Raw genomic sequence first — 6,333 nt, forward strand, 5'->3', positions numbered from 1 at the left:
GAATTTTTCCGTATAGGTGTAGTGCTTTCACAGGGCACAGGCAGCTTCCACGATTTTCCTTAAGTTCATATTTTGGATGTGGACCTTTGCTATGTTTGAACGTGCGGAAAGTCATGACTACTTTATCCTTATGAAGTACTATGTTGTTGGACGTTAGCGCATGTTCAAGAGTTTTCGTAGCAACAATTTCGCTGGCTCGTAGGCAGGCAAAATAGCATGTTAGAAATAGAGCTTTATAGAGAGTGAAATCATAACGCGAAGTGGTTGCGAATTGGAGGTTCTTTATTCGTTTAGTGAAAATCTGTGTAGTGATTGGTAGCCGAGTGAAAGTGGCGGACTGCTGTAGTTTTAGTTTTGAGGCTCCTCTACTATTCCAAGGTGGTCTCCTATCCAAGTACTAATCGGGTTTTCAACGTATTATGACCGTAGAAAAGGAAGTATCAACAGTGCAACACTTCGATCATCGAGCTCATTGAATTATATTTCAAGTTGTTGACGTGTTACTTAGGAAAATATTAAGAAGACTATATGTTTTGTTTCAACATTATCAAACAAATAAAATTCAAGTTAACAAAATAATGAGGAATGTAATATCCTTAAGAAGTGTTGACCCTATGTCAACTACCTCATCTAGTACACACTAGGCAACGAACGCAATAGCTGATAAAAGCACAATTTGCAAGAAACAGGACCTGGCGTATTTCCTCTATATTTAGTGTCCTCGATTACCCAACGCAAATATTACATGTACCAGGGCCTGTAATAGTAAATTAATATTGTATAATCATCCTCACTCTAGAATAATTTGATGATGCATGGAGGTAAATTTTCTTCTTTTTTAATTTATATCGAAAATGGGATCAATACTAAAAATATGTGCATAAGCCAACAGGTCCAATTCTAGCATACAATTAACGGAGAAGACATTCTCCTTCTCATCAAAGCCATTCGGAATGGAAACAAGGACTACTTACAGTACAGCGACGGAGAGATGCTATCCTTCATCAAACCGTATCAGGCATAAACATATGTCCGCCGAGTGACACGTGGTGTCCAGTTAAGCTGCTGTTTTGTTATCTTACACATTAGTTCATGTAAAAAATAATCTCTAGAATGATCCCTGCAATTAAAAATTAAAAGTACATTGTTGATCTTGCAATTGTCACTGAATTTTGTACCAATTTTTTTCTTCCCCGGGAAACCAGGATTTAGGATGTTGCAAATTTTGAATCATCATCACCACTGAATTTTTACTGTTTGGTTTTTTCTTTCTTCGCATGGAAACTAGGATTTAGGATTTTGAAAATTCAATGACTCATTTTTAATCTACATTACAGTGTGACTTTTTGAACAAACGTGCTTATCTCGCAGAGTTAAGCACTTACTGCAAATTTTTAACTTATCCGCCGTAATTTGAGTACTGTTCCGAAAAACCTCAAACTTTCAATGAAATAATGTGTGTTTCAGGCTATCTTACCGTGCCTAACAAAGAAAAATTATTTAGGAAAATATTGTAAGAGGTATCGATGCGCTACTGTTGGTCAACATTTTTAGGAAAAAAAATGAATTAAGTTTACAGCACCCGGTATTCCCTTGCGGTCTCCCATCGAAGTACTAACCAGGTTCGATGTTGCTTAACTTTGATGATCGGACGAGAACCGGTGTTTTCAACGTAGTATGGCCGAAAACAAGGGAGCACCAACAGACGTACAACACTTCGATCATCGAGATCAGTGAATGATATTTCAAGTTGTTGACGTGTTACTTATTTTTAGAAGAAAAGAATAAATTAAATAAGTCTAAAGCACCCGGTATTCCAAGGTGGTCCAAGTACTAATCGGGCCTGCCGTTGCTTTTCTTCGGTGATCGGACGAGAACCGGTGTTTTCAACGTATTATGACCGTAGAAAAGGAAGTACCAACAGTGCAACACTTCGATCATCAAGCTCATTGAATTATATTTCAAGTTGTTGACGTGTTACTTAGGAAAATATTAAGAAGACTATATGTTTTGTTTCAACATTATCAAACAAATAAAATTCAAGTTAACAAAATAAGGAGGGATGTAATATCCTTAAGAAGTGTTGACCCTGTCAACTACGTCATCTATTATTATTATCATTATTATTATTATTATTATTACAATTATTATTATTATTATTATCAGTATTATTATAATAATAATATAATAATGTATAATAATAGATGGATTCGATGTCACCTCACAATAAAACACAAATTACTCGTCAAAGCTTCACACCATTCATCAAATTTAATAGCTATGCATTCGATCTCCCATCACCAGAAAACACAAATTACTCATCAAAGCTTCATACCTTTCATCAAATTTATAGGTAAAGCTTCACTAAATCAAGATCAAGCACTTAGTGCAAATTTTTAACTTATTTCCTCCATAATTTGAGTACTGTTCCGAAAAACTTTAAACTTTCAATGAAATAGTGTGTGTTTCAGGCTATCTCACCGTGCCTAACAAAGAAAAATTACGTTTTGAATCAAGTTGTTAAAACTGTCACTCTTGAACAAAAGTGCTTATCTCGCCGAGTTGAGCACTTCGTGCAAATTTTTGACTTTCCGCCATATTTTAAGTACTGTTCCGAAAAACTTCAAAACTTTCAATGGAAGAGTGTGTGTTTCAGGCTATTTTGCCGTGCCTAAGAAAAAAAATACATTTTGACTCAACTTTTTAACATTGTGACTTTTTGAACAAATGTGCTTATCTCGCCTAGTTGAGCACCTAGTGCAAAGTTTTTATTTTAGGCAATATTTCGAGTAGTTTTCCGAAAAAACTTCAAACTTTTGATAGAAGAGTGTGTGTTTCAGACTATCTCACCGTGCCTAACATAAAAAATTACATTTTGAGTTAACTTTTTAATATTGTCACTTTTTGAACAAAAGAGCTTATCTTGCCGAGTTCAGCACTTAGTGCATATTTTTGACTTTCCGCCATAATTCTAGTACTGTTCCGAAAAATTTGAAACATTCAATGGAATAGTGTGTGTTTTAGGCTATCTCACCGTGCCTAACAAAAAAAAAATTGGACTAAACGTTTTAACATTGTGACTTTTTGTCCAAAAGTGCTTATCTCGCCGAGTTGAGCACTTAGTGCAAATTTTTGATTTATTTTCGCTATAATTTGAGTACTGTTCCGAAAATCTTCAAAGTTTCAATAAAAAATAGTGTGTGTTTGAGGTTATCTCACCGTCATAAAGCTCTAATCGAAGACTTGTACTGTTGGTGCTATTTTGTCTACGGCCATACCACGTTGAAAACACCGGTTTGCGTCCGATCACCGAAGGTAACGAACGTCGGGCCCGGTTATAGATGCAGGCCTAGGTCTATTTTTTTTTTTATAAACGAATGTAATTATTTCTAGTTGTAGTAGTAGGCCTTTATTTTTATTTAGAAACAATTTTCCAAGGTCGAGAACATGGTCAACACAATAATTTAATAATTTTTTTTTTTTTTGGCCCAATGGCATTAACCACCTTTAATAGAATTTTTTTTTTCAAATCATTTTGTTTTTTAAATTGATTTAAAGTTTAATATTAATTTTAACACAGTGGCTTCATCTACTCCGATGTTACGTCAAGTTGTTAATGAGCGCGTTGGTTCCATCACTTCGGAGTAGACATAACCACGAATATTGTAAAATTCATCGAAATTCAAACGTTTTTAATTATTATTATACATAAATACATGATAAATTATCGTACAGTTTTAACAATTAATTGTCATAAGTACATTGTAGTTTAATTAGTTGAATTGATTGTAGTTTAATTAGTTGAATTGAATTTTATACTTAAACATACCTGTACAACAGTGTGAAATGAAACAAAAATATTACCGACATGATGATATGAACGATCTAGTAACATAAAGAAAAATCAATGTTTCTGGGAGTATAAGAAAAATAATGAGTTCATATTTTTTTCACTTATAAACATAGTTATACACATAATTTATGATGAGAAACCAAGGAGGCAGAGCCTGTGTTTGTGGTCCCGGATAAATCTTAAATAAATAATATATCTTAGCTACTTAACCAACAAATTAACCAATTAACCAACTAACCAATCAATCTATAAATCACTCGATCAATCATTTATTTAATCAATTAATATTAATTTGAGCAAAAGCTATATTTTGAGAGAAAAATATAAACACTTAATGCTAGTGTAATTGATATTTGGTGATATTTTGTACTTTTAAGCTGGTTTTGAATACCTGAGAGTGTTCAATTGATTTTGTAAGTGAAAGGCAATAAGTTGGTGAATTTGTAATTTAATGTGGGAGTTGTCTATAAAATGATTAGTATTCTGGAATGGAAATTACTGGAGCATGTCCAGAGCATAAGCTTATGAGGTCTTGATATTTCGTGTCCGAGAGTTTTGAAGCACTAGACGAATTCTTCTGGATCAGGAATTATATCTTGTGTATCTGCATGCCGACGGGTGCTGCTAATTTGTATTGTGTCAAACCTCGAATCGAATGTATAGCTATTAAAGTTGATGAATGGTGTGAAGCTTTGACGAGTAATTTGTGTTTTATGGTGATGTGACATGGAATCCACTATTATTATACATGATTTTATCATTATTATAATAATAATAGTGATAATAATAATAGTGATAATAATAATAGTGATGATAATAATAATAATAATAATAATAATAATAATAATAACAATAACAATAACAATAACAATAACAATAATAATAATAATAATAATAATAATAATAATAATAATAATAATAATAATAATCATAATAATAGTATCTGCGTTGGGTAATCAAGGACACTAAATATAGAGGAAATACGCCAGGCCCTGTTTCTTGCACATCGTGATTTATTCAGCCATTGCGTTCGTTTGCCTAGAGTGTACTAGATGACGTAGTTGACATAGGGTCAACACTTCTTAAGGATATTACATCCCTCCTTATTTTGTTAACTTGAATTTTATTTGTTTGATAATGTTGAAACAAAACATATAGTCTTCTTAATATTTTCCTAAGTAACACGTCAACAACTTGAAATATAATTCAATGAGCTCGATGATCGAAGTGTTGCACTGTCATAATACGTTGAAAACATAATAATAATAATAATAATAATAATAATTATTATTATTATTATTATTATTATTATTATTATTATAGTGAGGGCCATGGAGCGTATATCAGAAATTGCACCTGATCCGTTCAGCATAATTCATGTACAGTCTTCTGACATCAAAGACTGGAAGCTTTACAGTCAGAAAAGGGGGATTTTGAGGGTGAAAAGGTCCTTGAAATGCCAGAAATTTGACTGGACCAGCTTTATACAGATCCATGTCAACAAGCTTAAGCCTGATGAGATGAAATCCCCCTACTTTTTCTAGGTAACTTTTTTTGATAACCGACAACTATATTATTCAATGGATTCTTCAGCTAATTAAGGACTGCATTTATTTAATTGATGCTTTTGTTAATCATCAACTACCTTATTCAATTGATGCTTCAGCTATGACACTGACACTCTTATATTTCAAATGATACAAAAGCATACTATTTGGTATATGGAAAACTGTGCAGCTGAATTGAAGTACACCCTCTTTACAGTATTCACGCACAAAGGCATTTTGAGACGTTACAACATTGCATTCAGTAGTAAACATTAGTCTATTGGTACATTGTAGTAATGCCCCTACTTTGCCTATTTTCATCAGTTGATCCGAGATGAAGATTCACATCCTGAATTCTTGTGAGTACTGGAAGCAAAGCAAAGTTCATTGTCGGTTTTTGGTATTTATTGGTTGATTATTAACTACATAATTATTTTTGTTTCCAAAACAGAAGAGAATTAAATAGTCCAGCCTTAAAGCCCTAATATTTCTTTTGTATAATTTTTGTTTTGTCATTTATTTAATATGAATTTAACATGCAGTATTTTGTATCAATGTGTTTATGTATTTGGAAAACTTGGTGATAATATTGTAAAGTAGCAGTGAAAATCAAAATCAAAATACAGGCTTGACCCTTTCTATACAGTTCTATATTTCATTTTGTACTACTATCTCTTCAGAAAGACTAGCAAGAGTGATTGACATAATCAGTAATTTGGATAGAGTGTGATACAGAAAAAAACTCTACAGTATAGGGATTTCAGTTTGACGAAGCATGCAAAAGCTATCATAGATATTCAACTGTATTAGCACACAATAACATTGTTTACATTTATTACAATGGTCTGATCTCAATGAGGCTCTATCCAGGAAAAAAGTACTTTATAAAAAAAATATAGGGGGTGGAAGAAGGGTGTTTATTTGTCATTAAGT

At 32.7% G+C, this 6,333-nt stretch overlaps 1 pseudogene; it reads right to left on the bottom strand.

Moving 5' to 3' along the window:
- Positions 1–1,570: 1,570 nt before the first annotated feature.
- LOC117101497 lies at positions 1,571–1,689 on the bottom strand (annotated as a pseudogene).
- Positions 1,690–6,333: the final 4,644 nt, after the last annotated feature.

The sequence above is a fragment of the Anneissia japonica genome, unplaced genomic scaffold (assembly GCF_011630105.1).
Source record: "Anneissia japonica isolate Jap-2015-1 unplaced genomic scaffold, ASM1163010v1 scaffold14058_len15656_cov101, whole genome shotgun sequence".
NCBI lineage: Eukaryota > Metazoa > Echinodermata > Crinoidea > Comatulida > Comatulidae > Anneissia > Anneissia japonica.